Below are 24,074 nucleotides of genomic sequence, written 5' to 3' on the forward strand. Positions count from 1 at the left end.
CTCTACCCTAAAATACATTTAGCACATTCTACCCATCCTTCTGCTCATGCTGTTTCTCTGCCTCTTCCTCTCCACTTACTGAACTCTTACCAGTTCTTAGTGATTCTCACCATTATATGCTCCAGAAGGGAAGTATATAATACATATATTTTTGACAGTATATCCCTGGCCTCTGCCATAAATGTGCAATGATTATCACCAAATAGTTAATGAGCATCTTTAGACTTGTTTGAATGCTTAAGAAAAATGATAGAATTAAAAAGGACTGGCCAGGCATGGTGGCTCACGTCTTGGAATCCCAGCACTTTGGGAGGCCGAGGCGGGCAGATCACCTGAGTGCAAGAGTTAGAGACCAGCTTGGCCAACATGGCGAAAACCCGTCTCTACTAAAAATACAATAATTAGCCAGGCGTGGTGTCAGGTGCCTGTAATCCCAGGTACTCAGGAGGCTGAGGCAGGAGAATTGCTTGAATTCGGGAGGCGGAGGTTGCAGTGAGCCAAGATCATGCCACTGCATTCCAGCCTGGGTGACAAGAGCAAGACTCCGTCTCAAAAAAAAAAAAAAAAAAAAAAAATTAGGCATGATGGTGCACACCAGTAATCCCAGCTACTGGGGACGCTGAGGCAGGAGAATCACTTGAATCTGGGAGGTTGTAGTGAGCCAAGATTGTGCCGTTGCACTCCAGCTTGGGGGACAGAGTAAGACTCTGTCTCAAATAAAAAAATAAAACAGGGTCTTTGCTTCAGCCCCCTTATTCCACAGGAGGAAATCAAGACCCAAAAAAGAAATATGACTTAAAATGCTGGTTAGCAGGAGACAGGACTAGATTCGGGTCTCTTTGCCGTGTTGTTTCCTACAGGCCACACTAACTCAGCTTGATGCACCACTTCACAGTGTCTTTCCAAGAAAGAATGTCTGAGCACTGTAACTTCTTTCAAGGCAGAGTCCTGGTCTTTTGATGTTCCTCAAGATCCTATCTTTGGCTCTCTTAGCCTGACACATTCACACTGATTTCATCCTTTTTTTTTTTTTCTCTGTTGCCCAAGCTGGAGTGCAGTGTAAGATCTCGGCTCACTGCAACCTCTGCCTCCCAGGTTGAAGCAACTCTCCTGTCTCAGCCTCCTTAGTAGCTAAGACTACAGGTGCGTGCCACCACGCCCAGCTAATTTTTTGTATTTTTAGTAGAGACGGGGTTTCACCATATTGGCCAGGCTGGTCTTGAACTCCTGACCTCGTAACCCGCCCGCCTCGGCCTCTCAAAATGCTGGGATTACAGGCGTGAGCCACCGCGCCCGGCCTATTTTCAGTTTCTTCAACAAATATATCTCAAGGGGAAAAAAATGGATCATCCTAGTGTGGTGTCTCAGGCCCGTAATCCCAGCACTTTGGGAAGCTGAGGCAGGGATTGCTTGAGGCCGCAGTGAGCTACGATGGTACCACTGCACTCCAGCCTGGGCAACACGGTGAGACCTTGCCCCCTGCCCCACCAAAAAAACAAATAAATGAGTAAGTAGAGAAATAATCAGATTGAATCGGAATTAAGAACATACAATTGCAATGTATGAGATTTTGTCCCTAATTCAGCGAGCAAACGTTAAAAACCCTTTATTAGACGATAGATGAATTTGGACTGGATATATTATTAAGCAGCACTGTCAGTTTTTTAGGTGAGAAACGGTAATTATTTTTTCGTCTAGCTGAAGGTTTAGAATAAAATGGGATACGTCTGGACCCACTTCAAAATGGCTCTAGGAGACGGGAAGAGTACGATTCCGCAGGAGCAGGACTGGCCACAAACTGGCCAGCTCTTTAAGCTGGCCGACAAGTACATGGGGGCGGGGGTCATTCCTTGTTACATTCTCCTCTTTCCTTTTTTTTTGCGATGAAGTCTCGCTCTGTCTCCCAGGCTGGAGTGCAATAGCACAATCTCGGCTCACTACAACCTCCACCCCCTAGGCTTCAAGCGATTCTCCTGTCTCAGCCTCCTGAGTAGCTGGAATTACAGGCCTGTGCCACCATGCCGGCTAATTTTTTGTATTTTTGTGGAGATGGGGTTTCACCATGTTGGCCAGGCTGGTCTCCAACTCCTGACCTCAAGTGATCCACCCACCTTGGCCTCCCGAAGTGCTGGGATTATAGGCGACAGCCACCGCGCCTGGCCTCTCATTCCTTTTTATAGGTTTGAAAGATTCCAGAGCAAGTTGAAAGCACAAGGCGGTGAGGCACCACGTGCACTGAAAGCGACCTCCCCAGCCGGCTGCTGCAGGTGCATCCCGGAAGCGGGCAGAGGGGCCTCAGGCTCAATCCCCCCAAGGGGACCCCATCCCCTTTCCCAGCGCCCCCGATGACCAGCGGTTCAATGACCTAGCTTGAGCCATGCACCAACCAGGAGCGACAGCAAGGACAGCAGCGGTGATGAACAACCCATGCTGGCATCAGGACTGGCGCACCATGCCGCGCACACCCATGGCCCTACTGCTCATCTGCCCTCAGGCACCAGGGTGGCAGTCGCCCCCTGCACACATGCGCATGCTGCTCCACCACCCGCCCTTCACCCAACAATTCAGCAGGGGGAAACTGACAGAGGCGAGGGGTAGGACTGGCCACACCACCTGCAGGGCCACCCACAGAATTAAGGAAAAGCACGTTGAGGGTCCCTAGAGGCCCCTTCACTACTTTTTAAACCTTTGGACAGTTTACACTACCTTTAAAATTGCATTTGTGCATCATACCATTGCAAGACCACAAAGGAAGTTTCAACTTAACATTTATTGCACACTCACTTCAGGCCACTGCTGAGCCCCCAAAACACACAGCCTAGTAACATCAACATCACCTTCAAGGACTGCAGAGATAGACTAACAACTATATAAATAATATTGTGGAAACGTAGTTATTTGGGTAAGAAAAATAGGATGCTAGAGGCTTTGGGATGAATATCTTGCATAAGCAAAAGTTCAGAAACTTGAAAATACAGTTAGCCTACAAATCTCAAATTTAACCCCGTAACTGTACCCTTTAGTCACCACACCTTCCAACTCTCTCAACTCCCTTGCCTCTAGTTTACTCCTCTTCCCATTTCCTACAACTTAACTTTGTGGGGGGAGCATTTTAGCAAGGCTATTTCAAAAGCATGAAAAGTCCCAGCACTTTGGGAGGCCAAGATGGGCGGATCACGAGGTCAGGAGATCGAGACCATTTCTGGCTAATACGGTGAAACCCCGTCTCTACTAAAAAATACAAAAAACTAGCCGGGTGTGGTGGCGGGCGCCTGTAGTCCCAGCTACTCAGGAGGCTGAGGCAGGAGAATGGCGTGAACCCGGGAGGCGGAGCTTGCAGTGAGCTGAGATCCGGCCACTGCACTCCAGCCTGGGTGACAGAGCAAGACTCCGTCTCAAAAAAAAAAAAAAAAGCATGAAAAGTCCAACTGATCCAATGAATTTACTCAGAAATTTACACTAACAGGGATGCTCTCAAAATTTTAAATTACTTAAGCTTTATATTAGAATAAATATTTTAAAACCAAATGCTTAATAGGGTTAATATGTTGAATAATTTAACATACGTCCACATAAAATTAAACTATTAAAATCTGCTTTTCAAGAAATATTTAATGTAGGTAATATATGCTTATCTAACGTGGAATTTTATGTCACTGCTGCTAAAGCAAAACATCCTGTTCACTGGGTGAAATACTTCAATGCAATTTTTAAAAAAATACTGTAATTATAATCTCAGAACTTCCAAATTTCAACAGATGCCAGTGTTCTCTTCTTTTCTCATATGGGAAAATTCCTTTGAAACTCTTCTGAAGCGTGGACAAAAACTCCACAGCTGTATTCCTCAGGATCACTTTGCAGAATCTTCAAGACTCAGAGGAAGCTTCAATTCAACCTTTTAGAGAAGGCATTCCAGCTCACATGATCTCATCAACCAAGAGAATGTTGGTGGCAATCACAGCGCTGAAAGGGGGACAAAAATTAGATGGCTCAAATGATTAAAAGCCCTGATTCGACTCAACTTGCCACTTCCAACTAAGCTGCACACATTATATCCAATTAAATTTCCCCCTTCCCCTCTACACATCAGAGGGTTAGTTCGGTTTCCATACTTTCAGCTGATTACATTGTTCATGGGGGAAAAGGAGCAACTAAACAGGACACACCAAATGAAAAGAGTATGATGATTCTCTAACAGTTTAGTTTTCAGTTTCCCAAACTAACCGGGAATGGATGAAGCTGTTTCTTTACACAATCGTTATCCCGTAATGCCTACTTCTGCTGCTACCACTGGCTCACCTAGAAGGCAACCTAACCTTAAAATAAGGTCAGTCAATAAGAACCAACAATATTGTGTGATTGTGTGTGGCTTTGCTTATCACTGATGACTCATTTCCGCCAGTATTAACTATGAGAATTCAAAGCTTCTCTGTTAGCCCAGTTTTCTACTCTGAACCATGAACCCTGTCCACAATATTTGAGGATTGTCTGACTTCTACTTAGAAGACCTGAACATCCCTCTCTTCTGGATACATTTCTGTTTACCCATAGTCAAGTATAGTGCTGCGACTATAATCTGGCTAAAATGGACTGATCATTTCCCTCATTCCAGAAACCTTTTTTATTAAATAATAATGTTGACAATAGGTCTTGCACATACTGCATGGATGTACCTGTTATCTGTCTTCTACTTTGTACTTAATTTGTGTTGTTTTGTTACAGGGGACTAAGATCAGGGCTGTCACCATTTCATTAGATTTCTAGATCCCCTCTTCTGGCACTATTTGCTATCTTTAGCTGTTTTTCACCCATGAATATAATTACCCAATCTATTTTCTTATCATAGTACTTGATTAAAAACTGAGTAAGGTGGCCGGGCACGGTGGCTCACACCTATAATCCCAGCACTTTGGGAAGCCGAGGCCGGCAGATCATGAGGTCAGGAGATCGAGACCATCCTGGCTAACACGGTGAAACCCCGTCTCAACTAAAAATACAAAAAATTAGCCAGGTGTGGTGGCAGGTGCCTGCAGTCCCAGCTACTTGGGAGGCTAAGGCAGGAGAATGGCATGAACCCGGAAGGCGGCACTTGCAAGTGAGCCGAGATCGCGCCACTGCACTCCAGCCTGGGGGACACAGCAAGACTCCGTCTCAAAAAGAAAAAAAACAAAAAACAGACAAAAAAAAAAAAACCCACTGAGTAAGGCAAATGCAATATGAAAATCCTTCAACAGTAATCTGAACCATCTACCACCACCGAACATCTCCAACAAAATTATCCCAAAATTACTCAGTCTACTCTCTTATTATATCTAATCATTCCTTTTTTTATTAATATCCTATTTTATCCCATTTTTAGAACCTAGAGTTCCCTAGTAGTACTGGTGTCAAACTGCAAAGCAAAAGATTTTTTTCTGGTCCCCATTTTTAATCTTTCCCGACTTCAACTCTCATGTATTACATCTAGTTTTCCCTCTACAAAAAGTTGCATTCTCTTACCTGTGTTCAGGTTCACACCCATGAGCTAAACTGATTCTGAATGTTCTGCTTAAATTTTAACTAATGTTTCCTGAAGGTCAGAACCAGAATTCTGAGCAAGAACCTAAAGTAAACAAATTTAATTATTGAGAAAACAGGAAGTAAGAATTGATAGTTTAAAAAAAAAAAAAAAAAGACACGGCTGGGCACGGTGGCTCACGCCCATAATCCCAGCACTTTGGGAGGCCCAGGTGGGTGGATCGTAAGGTCAAGAGATTGAGACTGTGCTGGCCAAATGGTGAAACCCCGTCTCTACTAAAAATACAAAAATTAGCTGGGCATTGTGGCACATACCTGTAGTCCCAGCTAGTCGGGAGGCTGAGGCAGGAGAACTGCTTGAACCCGGGAGGTGGAGGTTGCCATGAGCCGAGATCACGCCACTGCACTCCAGCGTGGGCAACAGAGTGAGACTCTGTTTCAAAAAAAAAAAAAAAAGTGCAAAAAAAATTTCAGCTGGATGCAGTGGCTCACGCCTGTAATCCCAGCACTTTGGGAGGCCAAGGCAGGTAGATCACCTGAGGCCAGGATAGTCAACATGGTGAAACCCTATCTCTACTAAAAATACAAAAAAAACCTAGCTGGGTGTGGTGGCAGGTGTCTGTAATTACAGCTACTACGGAGGCTGAGGTTGCAGTGGGCCGAGATCACACCACTGCGCTCCAGCCTGGACAACAAAAGCAAAACTCACAAAGTTCTCAAAAAACAACAAAAGAAACACAAAAATCTATTGCATGAAGATAGAACATTTATGTTCCCTTCAGAGAATAACCAGACACAAGTTACTGATCAACTCTCTCATCTACCCCAAAGCAAGCAGCAATACACCAATCATAAACTATACTTCAAAATTAGTATATAATAGAAAACAATGATATCAGTTTAACTAAAACCAAAACAAAAAGCAAGTTTGTACTCAAGTATAACCCCAATACTGCAAATATTAAACTACAGGTTCTCTCTTGCCATCTGAAACATCAGCTATTCAGGCCTCCCAGAGAAACCAAATACATCTGCATCATGAGGGATACCTGTTCTAGAGTCAGGAAGAAAACTGATCAAACTTGCTTATCCAAAATCCACATTATCAATAAAGCCTACATTATCAAAAAGGTTTGATGAGCTGAATCTTCTGGAAGACTGACTGTTTAAGGCATGTACACCTTGGGAATAACGAGCAACACATCAGCAAATGCTTGGACTCCAAGCTGTGCCCTGCCCTTAACACTGAGCTTATATTTAATCACACAGCTTGTTGGATGGGGAAAAAAAAATACTAAGAAAACTGTAGAACTAATTTTATGAATAACAAAATATACATATGAAAGCCATTACTTTCTTACAAATTCACTATGACCACATCAATTTAAGTGCTGCATTTGAAAGCCACAATACAAGCGACTAACATATCAAATAGGAGAATGGCACAACCAGAATGGCTTCACTAGCCACTGGCAGCTCTTTCAACAGATCAGTATTAGTTCATTAATTTGTATTCACCTTTAATAATGATATGCTATGAAAAACCTTAGCATACCATCAGTCATTCTAAAGGGAAGACTGCTTTTGCATGGTGTCTGGCTGTGTAAACTACTGATAAAAGAACACAGTATTCAGCCATGCTTTTCAGACCAGCAAAACGATATAATAGAATTGAAATATGGTGAGGACCTTACCATCATCAATAGCAATTTTGACAGCCCTCAAGCCATCCCTTACTGCATCTTTGATCTAAGTGTGGGCTTATTTGGTCCTTTGATCAATAATGTGACAGAATGAGGGTTGTTAACACTTCTCAATAAAGGTGAATCCCTATATGTAGAAGAAACATGATTGTGCAAATAGTGAAGAGAGAAGAGGAAATTACAGAGAATGATAAGCAGCATATTAATAAGGAACAAACTTGATCACATTAAACCAAATTATCTCTTTTTGAAAAATCACATATAAATGTGATTTCCCCCATCAATGGTTTCCCATTACTATACATAAACCTTCAAAATGTATATAAACAAAAATCTGATCCTGAATTTCAATTAATTTTTCTGCTAAAGACTTCCTGAGCCGGGTGCGGTGGCTCAAGCCTGTAATCCCAGCACTTTGGGAGGCCGAGACGGGCGGATCACGAGGTCAGGAGATCGAGACCATCCTGGTTAACATGGTGAAACCCCGTCTCTACTAAAAATACAAAAAATTAGCTGGGTGAGGTGGCGGGCGTCTGTGGTCCCAGCTACTCCGGAGGCTGAGGCAGGAGAATGGCGTGAACCCGGGAGGTGGAGGTTGCAGTGAGCTGAGATCCGGCCACTGCACTCCAGCTTGGGTGACAGAGCAAGACTCCATCTCAAAAAAAAAAAAAAAAAAGACTTCCTGAACCAGGCACAGTGGCTCATGTCTGTAATCTCAGCACGTTGGGAGGCTGAGGGTGAAGGACAGCCTGAGCCCAGGAGTTTAAGACCTGCCTGGGCAACACAATATGACCCTGTTTTCTACAAAAATTACAAAAAAAAATTAGCCATGCATGGTAGCACATGTCTGTGGTCCCATTTGCTCAGGGGCCTGAAGCAGGAGGAACACTTGAGCCCAGAAGATGAGGCTGCAGTGAGCTGTGATCACACCACTGCACTCCAGCCCGGGCAGGAGTGACACCCTATCTCAAACAAACAAAATAAAAATAATTCATGAGCTAAAAAGTTCTACTGCCTTCAAGAAGAAAATACACTTACCAATGTATACTCATATACAAGTCCTGCATGTCCCAAGCAGTCAGGACTGAGGTCGTCAAAAGAATTCAGGGCCACCCCACCCCAAGCAAGAGTCAGCCTGAAATAGCATTTTAAGGGAGGTGGATAAGCAATGTTACCACTTAAGTTCAAAGAGAAGACAAGTAATTTTTAGGAAGGAATTTTTCAGAATTAAAATGTAATTTAAAATTACATTTTAAAATGTACTTTAACCTAAGCCTTTTAATTTGCCGTCAACCAGCTGAAAACTAGTCTTTTAACCCTCCATTTAAACCACTCTCCCCAAGTCAGCAAATGAAATCTAAAAGTAGACAAGAGCTCTTTGTTGGCCAGGCATGGTGGCTCACACCTGTAATCCTGGCACTTTGGGAGGTTGAGGTGGGTGGATCACTTGAGGCCAGGAGTTTGAGACCAGTGTAGCCAACATGGCAAAACCCCATCTCTACTAAAAAAGCAAAACAAAACAATTCAGCGGGCATGGGGGCAGACACCCGTAATCCCAGCTACTTGGGAGGCTGAGACACGAGAATCCTAGAACTCAAGAAGCAGAAGTTGCAGTGAACCAAGATCATACCACTGCACAACAGAGCAAGACTGTCTCAAAAAATAATAATATTTTTAAAAAAACCTTTATTGTGGTGAGCTCTTTGGGAGGAGGTATACTGAATTCAGAGACAAAAAGTAAAATAATGTTTACAAGGGGCAAGAGGGAGGGAGAAATGGGGAGGAACTATTTAATGGGTATACAGTTTCAGTTTGTGATGATGAAAAAAATTCTAGAGATGTACAGTGCTGATGGGTGCAAAATAATGTAAATATAGTTAATGCCAATTAATTATACAGTTGAAAAACCCAAAAATAAAGTATATGGAAAAAGAAATAATCCCAATTCATTTGCAAAATAAGTAAAAGTCAAATTACTTGGATAAATCTGTTACTCATACCTCTCCGTATTTCTCCTTTTAGCTCTGCGCAGAGCGACTATGCCTTCTTTTGAAAGAGCATCTGAGGAAAAGGGGTCAATTCCCTATAACAAAAATAAAAATTAGTTTCAACATCTTCCACCTTAAAAGTAAAAAGGATGATACATACTATTTAGTTTATACAATGAATTTTCATTCTCACCTTTTGATTAATAACAAATCCTTTATCTGAATCACCACAGAATTTCCTTTTCAGTTCTATTGTTTGTTTTTACTCTATCTTCAATGAATTTTCTTTCAGCTTTTATGAGTTTTTCTCTCTCTTCTGCACCCTTGTAAAAAAAAAAAAAAAAAAGCCAGAATTCACTTCTCTATTAAGAAAAAAAGTTACAGAAAGTAGGGAAACATTTATTTTTTGAGAAGAAAATAGCTTCTGTAACTGGATTAGTCCTAAGATTAGCAAACAGTTCACTGAGCTCCAATCCTGCCCCTTGCACATCTTCAGAGGCTGTTTCCTATAACTCTCCCAAACCAATTTGAGGATTATTGTCCTTACAGTGGGAAACGAAGTTTCACAAAAAAGTAACTCACCCAAAATACGAAGCTCCTCCATTTCACTGTTAAGGGGTTATAAACTTAAGTTTTTTCATATTCTAATGACATGTTACAAGTGAGGATGTATGCATCCTCTACCCTTTTTTTCTATCGGGATGCTATGCTCCGTGATCCAAAACAAGCCCTCTGATTAAGCTGTTCAAACACACAAAAAATTATAGTTATTGTTCTCCAGATGGATGTGTGTTAAACACTGAACTGAGAAGGAATTGATAATTTTCATGCAGTCAGCTTTGTTTCTTGAATTACTTGAAGATCCTATGCTGTACAGAAAAGTCTGCAGAGATAAGTCTCCCTGGTAGGCTGTCAAACTGTGATGACGTCCTTTAAAAATATGTTTTCTGCCAAGCGTGTGTAATGCCAGCACTTGGGGAGGCAGAGGTGAGAGGACACCTTAATCCCAGGAATTCAAAACCAGCCTAGGCAGCATAGGGAGACTCCATTCTCCACTAAAAGAAGGGAAAAACGAACACAAACATGTTTTCTAACTGTTTGAAAAACATTTTTTTAAATTCCTCTGCTGCTTCTCATTATGCTTTGTACCTAACAATTCAATAATGCCAAATGATTGATGTTGTTCACTTTTCAGAACAATTCTAACCATAAATACAACATAACATTCACCGTATTTCAGGAGAAAATATTACTAAAAGTAAAAACAATATTCACCAAGCAATTTATCCAACTTACATCTGCAGGTAAATATGCAATATTTTATATCCAAATATATTAAAAATTTTGCCAACAGTATATATTGTACAAAGCACCCTAAATTTCAAAACACATTTTTTTTTTTTTTTTGAGACAGAGTTTTGCTCATCACCCAGGCTGGAGTGCAATGGTGTGATCCTGGCTCACTGCAACCACCGCCTCCCAGGTTCAAGCAATTCTCCTGCCTCAGCCTCCCAAGTAGCTGGGATTACATGCGTCTGCCACCATGCCTGGCTAATTTTTGTAATTTTAGTAGAGACGGGGTTTCCCCATGGTGGCCAGGCTGGTCTCGAACTCCTGACCTCAGGTGATCCACCCACCTCGGCTTCCCAAAGTGCTGGGATTATATACAGGCATTAGCCACCACACCTGACCATTATTATTTCAGTCTTCTACCACCTACCTTGTATCAGTTTCAGATTTATGTTTCATCTCCATGATCACAAAACCATAAAGAGATCAATAGGTTCATCTTTTCTTTTAATGGCCAAAATGAAGCCCACTACAGCCTGCAATAGAAGGATAACCATTAAGTAAATTCAATTTGCGGCAGCAGAAATATGTTGCTTTTCAGAAGGCTAAAGTAGACAGTTTCTTCATTTTACAATCTCTACACTGATTTGTCTTCTTCTATAAGCAGATAGAATACATTATATATAAACAGCTGTTACCTTTCTGAAATCTCAATCTGTAATTCGCAAACATTAACATTCCTTAATATTAACATTCCTCCTGGTGTTTCATTAAAAATACTGGTAACTGGAAGCTTTCTAATAACAAAATCTCCACTTTATAAACCTTTTAATGAAAGCTCCAATTTTATAACCTGGTTAGGTATACTATTATTTGAATTTCCTCATTTTACTTTTTAGAGACACAGATTAGGTATCACTGTCACAAAAATGAACCTACATAGCACCTTGTAATTGAAATTGGTAATTATATTCATGTTTCTACTATCAGAGATTTTCTGTATAGGTGTACCATAACAGACACACACAAAATTTAATATATATCTCTGTTAAGACATCTGCAAATTCAGCGTGAACTTTAATATGAAGAGATGCTCTGGCCACATCTTTAAGTGTTTCCTTGTCCATCTCTCTGCTTACTTTGACTTCTTCCAAAAACTGAAGGGCCTTTTCCTTCACAGCTTCAAATCCTTCAGTGATTATTCTGGGATGAAGGTCCTACAATAAACACGCAATAACACTCCCATTTTCAATTAGGTGCAACTATAGTTCATGATAAAGTTCAGATAATTCTTGGGGGGATATTCTGGATCATCATACCTTTGAACACGCAGTAACATAATGTGCTGGCTTTCTGAATACATTTAAAAGGATAAATATTCCTTTCAATGCAGAGGAGAAGAACAGGCAATGCTCTAGCACAGGGTCAAAGCCAAGGGAACTATAAAGCACACTTGGGTGTTCACTGTGCAAACCACCCCGAATCATGCCAAAACCGACACTGTGTCCCAACAACTTGCAGATGGTAGCGTTATTCTATTTTTTCTATAGGTAATCTCAAACTAATTCACGTAATTTACTAATAAAAATAAATAAAGACTGTCTGCTCTCTTCTGCCAGGAAATTCTGACAATAAATTCATAGTCCCTGAGGTTTGTTTTAAACCTTGCAACTAGTCAGGGCTAAAAAAGTGGAATTTATCCAAATGTAAGCTTTTGGTTGGCTTTTTCCTAACAAATAAATATGCCTAGTCCTAAACATCCCATTTTAAAATCTCAATTATTAATCTACACTAAAGACAGATACAAATCACATAGGCAATTCAACTTGATTATAAAATTATTTTCGGGCCAAAGAAGGTTCTATAACCTGTCCAAGGTCACAATTAATTTATTTTAGACCAGGACAAAGATCCAGATTTAAGCCCCCTAATTCTACTCTATGGCCTCAGCTAGTATTAACAACACATCAATTTGTATAAATAAGTATCTGACACATCCTATATACAATGAAACATTACAGAAACGAGTTGTGCGCCGGGTGTGGTGGCTCATGCCTATAATCCCAGCACTTTGGGAGGCCAAGATGGGTGGATCACCTGAGGTCAGGAGTTTTGAGACCAGCCTGACCAACGTGGAGAAACCCCATCACTACCAAAAATACAAAATTAGCTGGGTGTGGTGGCGCATGCCTGTAATCCCAGCTACTCGGGAGGCTGAGGCTGGGAATTGCTTGAACCCAGGAGGCGGTGGTTGCAGTGAGCCGAGATCACACCATTGCACTCCAGCCTGGGCAACAAGAGTGAAACCCCATCTCAAAAAACAAAACAAAACAAAACAAAAAACAGTTGTGCATACTTCAGAAATGTAGAGATCTGCCTGTTTCAGTAGCTCTCCAATGATTAGGATGTTGGAAGTCGTACCATCCCCAGTTATATAATCCTGGGCTGTTGCTACCTTTGCTGTTAAGAAGGCTGTTGGGTGTTGAATTTGCTGAAAGTAGAAAAAGAATGAATCACTTAAAACAATATGAAGCAGTCTAAATATACCACAAATAAAATGCATGAAGGGCCTCTTTAAGTGCTATCTACTTGAAAAATCTACCCAAGAGTTTGGTTACAAATTACTAAGATTAAAAAGTCACAATTAGCTATCATACACATGCAATTATAATGATCAAAACATTTTCATGTGTAATATATTTCCCAGGTTATCTCTACTTTACAGATGAGGAAGCTTGAGGCTCAGTAAAAGTTTACTCAAGATGACATAGCTAACAGTTAACAGTAACACATTAATTTTACATCCTTGCCTCTTTACGGCAAGTATAGGGCTCTAGTGAGAATAAGCCAGGTATCTCCTAAAATGAAAGCTCAGCAGCCTCCACTGTTACTCTGCAATGATCAAATAATTTAAAAGGAAAGGTCAGGTGCGGTAGCTCATGCCTGTAATCCCAGCACTTTGGGAGGCCACCGCAGGTGGATCCCTTGAACTCAGGAATTTGAAACCAGCCTGCGCTACGTGGCAAAAATCCTGTCTCTTAAAAAAAAAAAAAAAAAACAAAAACGGGAAACATTGTATTTTAGAGGTAAAATGGCATGTCTGCAGCTTACCTTCAAATGATTCAGGGGAAAAATAGAAAAGAAATGGAGCAACATGTAAACAACTGGTGAATCTAGGTAAAGGGCACACACATTATAATCACTACCTTTGTAGGTTTATAATTTTTTTCAAAGAAAACTGAAATACAAACTTCTGGAGACTGAAAAGAGGTTCCAGTGGGAGGGGACTTCTAAGGTGGTAGCAACAATTTATTTCCTTTTTTTTTTGTTTTTGTTTTTTGAGACGGAGTCTTGCTCTGTCCCCCAGGCTGGAGTGCAGAGGCCAGATCTCAGCTCACTGCAAGCTCTGCCTCCCGGGTTTACGCCATTCTCCTGCCTCAGCCTCCCAAGTAGCTGGGACTACAGGTGCCCACCACCTCGCCCAGCTAGTTTTTTGTTTTTTAGTAGAGATGGGGTTTCACTGTGTTAGCCAGGATGGTCTGGATCTCCTGACCTTGTGATCCGCCCGTCTCGGCCTCCCAAAGTGCTGGGATTACAGGCTTGAGCCACCGCACCCGGCAACAATTTATTTCTTAACTACAATGGTGGTTGTGTGTGTCCACTTTATAATTATTTCCTAAACTGTAAATGTTCAATGTGCTTCTCTCTACTTATGCTGTATTTCTCACACACTAAAACCCAAATAATTTTTTTTTTTTTTTTTAAATGTTAGTCTCACTCTGTTGCCTAGGCTAGAGAGTGCAGTGGCACAATCTTGGCTCACTGAAACCTCAGCCTCCTAGGTTCAAGCAATCAATTCTCCTGCCTCAGCCTCTGGAGTAGCTGAGACTACAGGCGTGCAGAACCATGCCCGACTAATTTTTGTATTTTTAGTAGAGACGGAGTTTCACCACGTTGGCCAGGGCTGATCGTGAACTCCTGGCCTCAAGTGATCCACCTACCTCGGCCTTCCAAAGTGCTGAGATTATAAGCATGAGCCACTGCACCCAGCCCCCAAACAATTCTGATGTCAAGTTTAACTGTGGTTCCACTTTTTTGCTAACGCAGGCCACCACTGAACCCACAAAAAAAAAAAAAAAACAAAAAACACTATACCTCCTAGGTTAGCAAGTCTTTGCTAAACGTATTTCATCTGGATGTTGATGGCATGGTATACTACTAGCAAAACCCTAATTATTATTCTGTACTCAAACCAGCAGGAAATCATTTCCTTTTCTGGTATTTGAACTGCGAAGTTTTGGGAATTTAGGGATGAGTAAAACACATACTCCCATCAATAATCTCATATTCTCCATCCCTAAGACTTTAAAAATGTTAAAACAAAGAGATTTCTCTCCCCTCCAGTTGGAGATGGAGATGAGACATTAACAGAGAAATCGCTGTTTTAAAAAGAGAAAAACCGCCCGATGCGGTGGCTCACATCTGGTAATCCCAGCACTTTGGGAGGTTGACTCAGGCGGATCACCTGAAGTCATGAGTTCAAGACTGGCCTGGTCAACATGGTGAAATCCCATCTCTATAAATAATACAAAAATTAGCTGAGTGTGGTGGAGGGAGCTGTAATCCCAGCTACTTGGGAAGCTGAGACAGGAGAATCGCTTGAACCCAGGAGGTGGAGGTTGCAGTGAGCCGCTGGACTCCAGGCTGGGCGACAGAGTGAGACTCTGTCTTTAAAAAAAAAAAAAAAAAAAGCCATAAAGAGAAAAACCATCCTCATGCATTTTGACCATGTGATTGTGTCAATCACCCTTAATTTTTCAAATTTTATTATAATTAATGTACAATTACAATCCTTCAGCTCAGACTGTGGGCAAAAAAGCAGGGATTCAAAGACACGGCTGTCAGACTCCAGGCACTGTCAGTACTATTACTGATTACATGTCACTTCTGAATGTTCTCCTTCCTTGAAAATGAACATTGCAAATCTTTCTACAAAGCAAAAGTTCTATGGAAAATCAAGACATTTCAGACCTAGCAGAGCACCTCTCACCATTTCGTGAAGCAGCACACTGTGCAGGACCATGGCTGGCTAATTTTTGTATTTTTGGTAGAGACCGAGTTTCACCGTGTTGGCCAGGACTGGTCGTCAACTCCTGTGTCTTTAGTAAGCCTGATGTCTCCAACGCCAGAAACAAGCCTGTTTAAGGGACAGAAATGAATCAGATTGTGACAAAAACGAAACTAATTAAAACGAAAACTAAATTAAAAAGTCCCTTTAGAAAACGGGCTTTTTCGTCCGGCCTGGTGCGGTGGCTCACGCCTGTAATCCCGGCACTTTGGGAGACCGAGGCGGGTGGATCACGAGGTCGTCAGGATATCGAGACCATCCTGGCTAACACGGTGAAACCCCGTCTCTACTAAAAATACAAAAAAAAAAAAAAAAAAAAAAAAAAAATAGCTGGGCGTGGTGGCGGGCACCTGTAGTCCCAGTTACTCGCGAGGCTGAGGCAGGAGAATGACGTAAACCCGGGAGGCGAAGCTTGCAGTGAGCCGAGATCGTGCCACTGCACTCCACCCTGGGTGACAGAGCGAGACGCCGTCTCAAAAAACAAAAACAAAAAACAAAACCAAAAATACAAAAAACGGGCTTTTCCCAGATCTCAGGGAGCCGAGGATATGGAACTAGTTATCTACCGCAGGCTGGAGGGCAGGTGTAGTGCCCACCTCATCCCCGCAGAGATTGTGCAGAGTCCTCAGGGTGCCTGGAAGTCCCAGAAGGCGGGGAACGCCGCGCACTAGAGCCGCTTTTTTCTCCATGGAGACGGCATCGACGCAGAAAGAAATGCCCACGATGGTGGGGCTTAGCAGGGAAGAGAACCGGCCCAGGAGGACGCGGGGAAGGGAAGCTGCGGAGCCCCGAGGCAGCGGGCTCGCGTCCGCGGTCCCGGGCCCGCGCGCGGGGCCCGCCCAGCCCTGCCGCCAGCCCTGCCGCCAGCCCTGCCGCCAGCCCTGCCGCCAGCCCTGCCGCCAGCCCTGCCGCCAGCCCTGCCGCCAGCCCTGCCGCCAGCCCTGCCGCCAGCCCTGCCGCCCGCCGCCCCGCCTTACATCTTGATGGTGCCTTTGGGCCCCAGGTTGGTACTCAGCACGTCCTGCAGACCTCGCGCCGCGCTGACGTTGACCGCCAGCGTTGCCTGCGCTCGGGCCACCTCGGCCTTGGGGTTCAGGGTCTTCGCCGCCGCCACAGCTGCTCCAGAGGAGGAAAAGAAAGCCATGCGGCGCGCGGAGAGCTCAGAGCCGGCGCGCCGTGGCCGGGAGGCACTATGCGGTTCTTCCGAAAAGTCGGCGCGCCCGGCCCGCCCCTAGCGTGCCCGCGCGCCGCCGCCATTGAGCCACGGCCCGTGCGGCGCCCGCTCATTGGTTCGCGGCTGCATGGTGCCTGCGGTTCCACCCCTCGCGCCGCCGCAGCGACCGCGACGTTATCGCGCAAGGGAGCAACCTGTTCCCAGCAGTCAGTGCTACTGGGTTCCGGCGTTGTGGCTCAGTGGGGCCCAGCTTTGCGGACCCAGGAGTTCAGGATGCAGGGGGGGGCTTGTGCTCCGCGCGGGGCAGGGCGTGTGGTGGGCCTCCTCCCGCCCCTACTCGCGCGGTTTGCTCCTCAGTCTCCTTCTCTTGCTGCTTTCATGGCTTTCATTGGAGCTTTCTGGACCCTGTGCTTGACGGTGCTGCAGGTGCCGTGGGAACACACAAGCTAGTCTGAGAAGCACCCTCCCCCAGGATCATGCGGTGCCGTTAAGGACTAGCGAAGATGAAGATAGAATGCAAGGTAGAAAGTGCTGGATGCCTTTAGAAAGCTGCAGGACTGGTGCAATGGGAGTTGAATCGTAAGAACTTGTCTGTCCATAGGACTCAGGATGCTGCTGAGGCCCTGGGCTTCCATGGTAGATTTGAAAACTCACCCTTGTAGAGTCATGGTGTCCAGCCTTTGAGAGGACTCCCTTTTAAGGTAAATTTCCAAAGAGCTACACAATTGTTTCCAGTATCCAGTGCCCGCCAAATACCAGGGATTCAGTAACACGTGATATTTTACTTTATTATTTTTTTTCTTTTTGCAGACACAGGCCTCACTCTGTTGCCCAGGGTGGTCTCAAATTCCTGAGCTCAAGCGATACTCCTGCGCTTAAGTGCTTAAGTGATCCTGCCGCCTCGGCCTCCCAAAGTGCTGGGGTTACAGGCGTGAGCCACCGTGCCCGGCTGGTATTTTATTTTTAATAGATAAGGGAAATTGTTCTGAATTCAAAAGGCATAAAAGGGCATGTGGAAATTAAATCATCCTCCCGCCTCTAGTTCAACACTAGAGACAAGCACAGTTACCCCTGGATACTCGATGAATTTTCGGAATGCTTTCTGAATTTATAAACTTATATATGAATATAATCATTTCCCCACACAAATCGTAATTCCTAATACACACTATAGGGTGTGTTATACTTTAAGTGTCTTGGAGAGTGTGCAATGTCAAGATGAACGGGAAGTCCTCGTTAACAGCTGCGTGATGTTCTTTGTAACAATTACACAACTAGGGGCTGGGGCACGGTGGCTCACAACTGTAATCCCGACAATTTGGGAGGCCAAGGTGGGCGGATCACTTGTGCCTGGGAGTTCAAGACCAGCCTGGGCAACACAGTGAGACCCCATCTATACAAAAAGTACAAAAATTAGCCGGGCGTGGTGGTGCACGCCCATGGTTCCACCTACTCGAGAGGCTGAGGTGGGAGGATTGCCGGAATCTAGGAGGCAGAGGTTGCAGTCTGCTATGGTATTGCCACTGCACTCCAGCCTGGGCGACAGAGCCGACCCTGTCTCAAAAAGAATGACACAATTAACCGGTCACCTACTGACTGATGTTTAAGTTGTTCCCAATCTGCTATTCAGGCTGCAGTGAATATCGGTATATGATGCTTTTAGGAGGGTTTGCGTATTTGAGAATCACAAAAACGTCTATATATGTGACTAGAAGCACTGCACAATAGAAGACTAGTTATTAGTTCCATAGGTATTACATGGTGTGCATGCAGATTTATTATAACTGCTGTTAAAAATGTTATGAAGAGACCAGGCATGGTGGCCCACGCTTGTAATCCCGGCACTTTGGGAAGCCGTGGTGGGCAGATCACTTGAGGTCAGGAGGTCAAGACCATCCTGGCCAACATGGTGAAACCCTGTCTCTGTAAAAATACAAACATTAGCCCGACCAACATGGTGAAACACCGTCTCTGTAAAAATACAAAAATTAGCCTGGCGTGGTGTGCATCTGTGATCCAAGCTACTCAGAGGCTGAGGCATGAGAATTGCATGAACTTGGGAAGGAGAGGTTGTAGTGAGCCAAGATCATGCCACTGCACTCCAGCCTAGGTGACAGAGCCAGACTCTGTCTCAAAAAAAAAAAAAAAAAGGCCAGACGCGGTGGCTCACACCTGTAATCCCAGCACTTTGGGAGACCGAGGCAGGTGGATCATGAGGTCAGGAGATCAAGACCATCCTGGCTAACGCAGTGAAACCCGGTCTCTACTAAAAAATACAAAAAAAAAAAAAAAAAATTAGCTGGGCGTAATGGTGGGCGCCTATAGTCCCAGCTACTCGGGAGCCTGAGGCAGGAGAATGGTGTGAACCCGGGAGGTGGAGCTTGCAGTGAGCCGGAAAAAAAAAAAAAAAAAAAGGGCTGGGCACGGTGGCTCACGCCTGCAATCCCAACACTTTGTGAGGCTGAGGCAGGCAGATGATTTGAGGTCAGGAGTTCAAGACCAGCCTGGCCAACATGGTGAAACCCCGTCTCTACCAAAAATACAAAAAGTTAGCCGGGTGTGGTGGTGCACACCTGTAGTCCCAGCTACTTGGGAGGCTGAGACAGGAGAATTGCTTAAATTCTGGAGACAGAGGTTGCAGTGAGCCAAGATCATGTTACTGCACTCCAGCCTGGGCGACAGAGCGAGACTGCTCAGAAAAAAAAAAGGCTGGGCATGGTGGTTCACACCTGTAATCCCAGTACTTTGGGAGGCTGAGGTGGGTGGATCACCTGAGGTCAGGAGTTCTAGACCAGCCTGGCCAATGTGGTGAAACCCGTCTCTACTAAAAATACAAAAGTTAGCCTGGCATGGTGGCGGCCACCTGTAATCCCAGCTATTCGGGAGGCTGAGGCAGGAGAATCGTTTGAACCTGGGAGTCAGAGGTTGCAGTGAGCCGAGATCACACCATTGCACCCCAGCCTGGGCGACAAGAGTGAGACTTGTCGCCCAGGTGACATGATGGAAGTATGTTAAATACATAAATAGTTATTCTTGATAGGGGGTAAAAACATTTTAAATAACATGTCTAAGAAGTTCTCACTTTTGAAACATTTCCCATGGGTCTATACAGGGAGGGGAACATCACACACTGGGGCCTGTCAGGGGGTGGGGGGCAAGGGGAGGGAGAGGATTAGGACAAATACCTAATGCAAGCAGGGTTTAAAACCTAGAGGATGGGTTGATGGGTGCAGTAAATCACTATGGCATGTGTATACCTATGTAACAAACCTGCACATTCTGCACATGTATCCCCGAACTTAAAGCAAAAAAAAAAAAAAAAAAAAAAAAAGCCTGGTGTGGTGGCGTACGCCTGTAATCCCAGCTACTTAGGTGGCTGAGGCAGAATTGCTTGAACCCGGTAAGCAGAGGTTGCAGTGAGCCAAAATCACAGCACTGCATTCCCAGCCTGGGCAACAGAGCGAGACCTTGTCTCAAAAATAAAAACAAAAATAATTTGTAAAAAACAGTAAGAAGAATTCCCATACTCTACACACAGATCCTCCAAATGTAAACATCATATTTAATCCTATAATAAGAAATTAACATTGATGCATGATCCAATCTATAGATTTCATTCAAATTTTGCTAATTACATAATGATTGTTCTATCTCTGGCCCTGGATTCTATTTATTCAGAATTATGCTTCACATTTAGTTGTCATGTCTGCATGTTTTTAATGATCTTGGCATTGCTTTTAGTACTGGCCAGTTATTTTACAGAATGTCCCTTACTTTAGGGTTATTTGATGTTTCCTTATGATTTTTAAAAAAATTTTTTTGAGACGGAGTCTCGCCCTTTTGCCCAGGCTGGAGTGCAGTGGCACAATCTCTGCTCACTGCAGCCTCTACCTCGTGGGTTCAAGTGATTCTCCTGCCTCAGCCTCCAGACTACCTGGGATTACAGGTGCACGCCACCACTTCCAGCTAATTTTTGTATTTTTAGTAGAGATGGGGTTTCACCATTTTGGCCAGGCTGGTCTCTAACTCCTGACCTCAGGTGATCTGCCTGCCTTGGCCTCCCAAAATTCTGGGATTACAGGCATGAGCCACTGCGCCTGGCCGGATGTTTCCTTATGTTTAAATGCAGGTTATGGCTGGTCACAGTGGCTCACGCCTGTAATCCCAGGACCCGCTGAGGTGGGTGGATCACGTGGTCAAGAGATCGAGACCATCCTGGCCAACATGGTAAAACCTGTCTCTATTAAAAATATAAAAAATTAGGTGGGTATGGTGGCACGTGCCTGTAATCCCAGCTACTCAGGAGGCTGAGACAGGAGAATCACTTGAACCTGGGAGGGAGACGTTGCAGTGAGCCAAGATCGCACAACTGCACTCTAGCCTGGGCAACAAAGTGAGATTCCGTCTCAAAAACAAAAGCAGATTATTCATATTTGGCAAGAACACTAGAGAAATTATGTGGCCTTTTCAAGGCATCACAGGAAGAGTCACATGATGTCAGTTTTTCCCATTCCTGGTTATGTTAACTTTGTTCACTTGGTTAATGTTTGCCAGATTGCTCTACTTTTTTTTTTTTTTTTTTTTTTTTGAAACGGAGTCTCGCTCTGCCGCCCAGGCTGGAGTGCAGTGGCCGGATCTCAGCTCACTGCAAGCTCCGCCTCCCGGGTTCATGCCATTCTCCTGCCTCAGCCTCCGGAGTAGCTGGGACTACAGGCGCCCGCCACCTCGCCCGGCTAGTTTTTTGTATTTTTTTAGTAGAGACGGGGTTTCACCGTATTAGCCAGGATAGTCTCGATCTCCTGACCTCGTGATCCGCCCGTCTCGGCCTCCCAAAGTGCTGGGATTACAGGCTTGAGCCACCGCGCCCGGCCCAGATTGCTCTACTTTAACATTATTTTTTCTTTGTATTTAACAAGCGTTTAGTAAGCATCTTGTGGGAAAATATGTGACTGTTCTATTTTTCATCATAACAGCGCCTACTAATTTAAGCATCCATCGATTATTTATTTATTATTATTATTATTATTATTATTATTTTTGAGACAGGGTCTCACTCTGTCGCCCAGGCTGGAGTGTGGTAGCACAATCACACAGCTTACTCTAGCTCCAACCTCCTGAGCTCAGCCTCCTGAGTAGCTGAGACTACAGGCTTGCACCACTATGCCTGGCTAATTTAAAACTTTTTTTTTTCTTTTGTAGAGATAAGGTCATGCTATGTTGCCTGGGTGAGTTTCAAACTCCTGGCCTCAAGCAGTCCTGCCTCAGCCTCCCAAAGTGCTGGGGTTACAGGCTTGAGACACTTTACCCAGCCCATCCATAATTTTTGCCTGAAACGATTATTACTGTGATCTTTGTATTGAGAGTTCTCCATGGATCTGTTGCATGCTTACATGTCTTGCTGGGTGTACCAAGAATGCAAGGCCCAAGAATGTTCTTTATTGGGCCTTTTCTCAGGGTTGTTTACACAGTTGGTAATCTTCAGAGAGAAGTTAATGTTTCCTCTTGGTCAAAGAGCATACTTGTCCACTGCTTGGTATAAAAACAATAGATTTCAGCCGGGTGTAGTAGCTCATGTCTATAATTCTAGCACTTTGATTTTTTTTTTTTTTTTTGAGACTGAGTTTTGCTCTTGTTGCCCAGGCTGGAGTGCAATGGCACGATCTTGGCTCACCACAACCTCCACCTCCTGGTTCAAGGGATTCTCCTGCCTCAGCCTCCTGAGTAGCTGGGATTACAGGCATGTAGCACCACATCCGGCTAATTTTGTATTTTTTAGTAGAGATGAGGTTTCTCTGTGTTGGTCAGGCTGGTCTCAATCTCCCGACCGCAGGTGATCCGCCCGCCTCGGCCTCTCAAAGTACTAAGATTACAGGCGTGAGCCACTGTGACTGGCCTTGATTTTTTTTTTTTTTTTGAGATGGATTCTTACTCTGTTGCCCAGGCTAGGAGTGCAGTGGTACTATCTCGGCTCACTGTAACTGCCGCCTTCTGGGTTCAAGTGATTCTCCTGCCTCAGCCTCCTGAGTAGCTGGGACTATAGGCGCATGCCCCCCTGCCCGGCTAATTTTTGTATTTTTGTAGAGACAGAGCTTCGCCATGTTGGCCAGGCTGGTTTCGAACTCTTGACCTCAGGTGATTTGCCCTCCTTGGCCTCCCAAAGTGCTGGGATTGCAGGTGTGAGCCACCATGCCCAGCCATCCCAGCACTTTGGAAGGCCAAGTCGAGGGTCCTTTGAGGCCAGGATTTTGAGACCAGCCTAGGCAATATGGTGAGACCCCATCTCTACAAAAATAAAACAATAAAACACTGAGGTGGGTGGATCACCTGAGGTCAAGAGTTGGAGACCAGCCTGACCAATGTGGAGAAACCCCATCTCTACTAAAAAAAAAAAAAATACAAAATTAGCCAGGCATGATGGTGCATGCCTGTAATCCCAGCTACTCAGGAGGCTGAGGCAGGAGAATTGCTTGAACCCGGGAGACGGAAGTTGAGGTGAGCCGAGATCACACCATTGCACTCCAGGCTGGGCAACAAGAGCAAAACTCTGTCTCAAAAAAAAATTTTTTTAAAATAAATAATAGTAAAACAACAACAACAAAAAAACAATAGATTCCCCGAGCTGAGTGTTCCTCAGCTGTGATCCAAACCCACCATCTTTGAGGCATCCATCTGGGCCACGTTGTGTTACCCCATGGAAGTTTGAGGGAAAGGGGAACTGATGCAAATATCCTGCTGCCCACGCTGCTTGCTTCCTTTGTCTCTGACCCAGGAGTCTTGTTTCTTCCTTTCTTTTTTTTTTTTTTGAGATGGAGTCTTGCTCTCTCGCCCAGGCTGGAGTGCAGTGGCGTGAGGCGTGATCTCAGCTCACTGCAACCTCCGTCTCCTGGGTTTAAGCGATTCTCCTGTCTCTGCCTCCTGAGTAGCTGGCACCACAGGTGCATGCCACCACACCTGGCTGATTTTTGTATTTTTAGTAGAGATAGAGTTTCATCATGTTGACGAGGATGGTCTCGATGTCCTGACCTCGTGACCTGCCCGCCTCAGTCTCCCAAAGTCCTGGGATTATAGGTGTGAGCCACTGCGCCTGGCCAGAAATCTTGTTTCTTAGGCCACATCCATAAAACAAGCAAGAGGTTAATTTATTAGTTTGTAAGTAGGGTAAAATCAAATCTCAGACCTGACAGTTTGCAAGTGGTAATTTTCTATTAATTTTTTATTTTATTTTATATATATTTTTTTGAGATAGGGTGTCACTCTGGTTGCCCAGGCTGGAG

The 24,074-nt window shown here is 44.3% G+C and overlaps 2 non-coding genes and 1 pseudogene across 2 annotated transcripts; all 3 read right to left on the reverse strand.

Annotated features, from left to right (window-relative positions):
• Nucleotides 1-5,132: 5,132 nt before the first annotated feature.
• Nucleotides 5,133-16,856, reverse strand: LOC104678946 (annotated as a pseudogene).
• LOC115898477 lies at nucleotides 7,024-7,158 on the reverse strand. Its single transcript, XR_004058204.1, has one exon. It is a non-coding gene; the product is annotated as a small nucleolar RNA SNORA15 (small nucleolar RNA).
• On the reverse strand, nucleotides 11,837-11,970 carry LOC115898483. The gene has a single exon (XR_004058210.1). It is a non-coding gene; the product is annotated as a small nucleolar RNA SNORA22 (small nucleolar RNA).
• Nucleotides 16,857-24,074: the final 7,218 nt, after the last annotated feature.

Source organism: Rhinopithecus roxellana, chromosome 6 (genome assembly GCF_007565055.1).
Source record: "Rhinopithecus roxellana isolate Shanxi Qingling chromosome 6, ASM756505v1, whole genome shotgun sequence".
NCBI lineage: Eukaryota > Metazoa > Chordata > Mammalia > Primates > Cercopithecidae > Rhinopithecus > Rhinopithecus roxellana.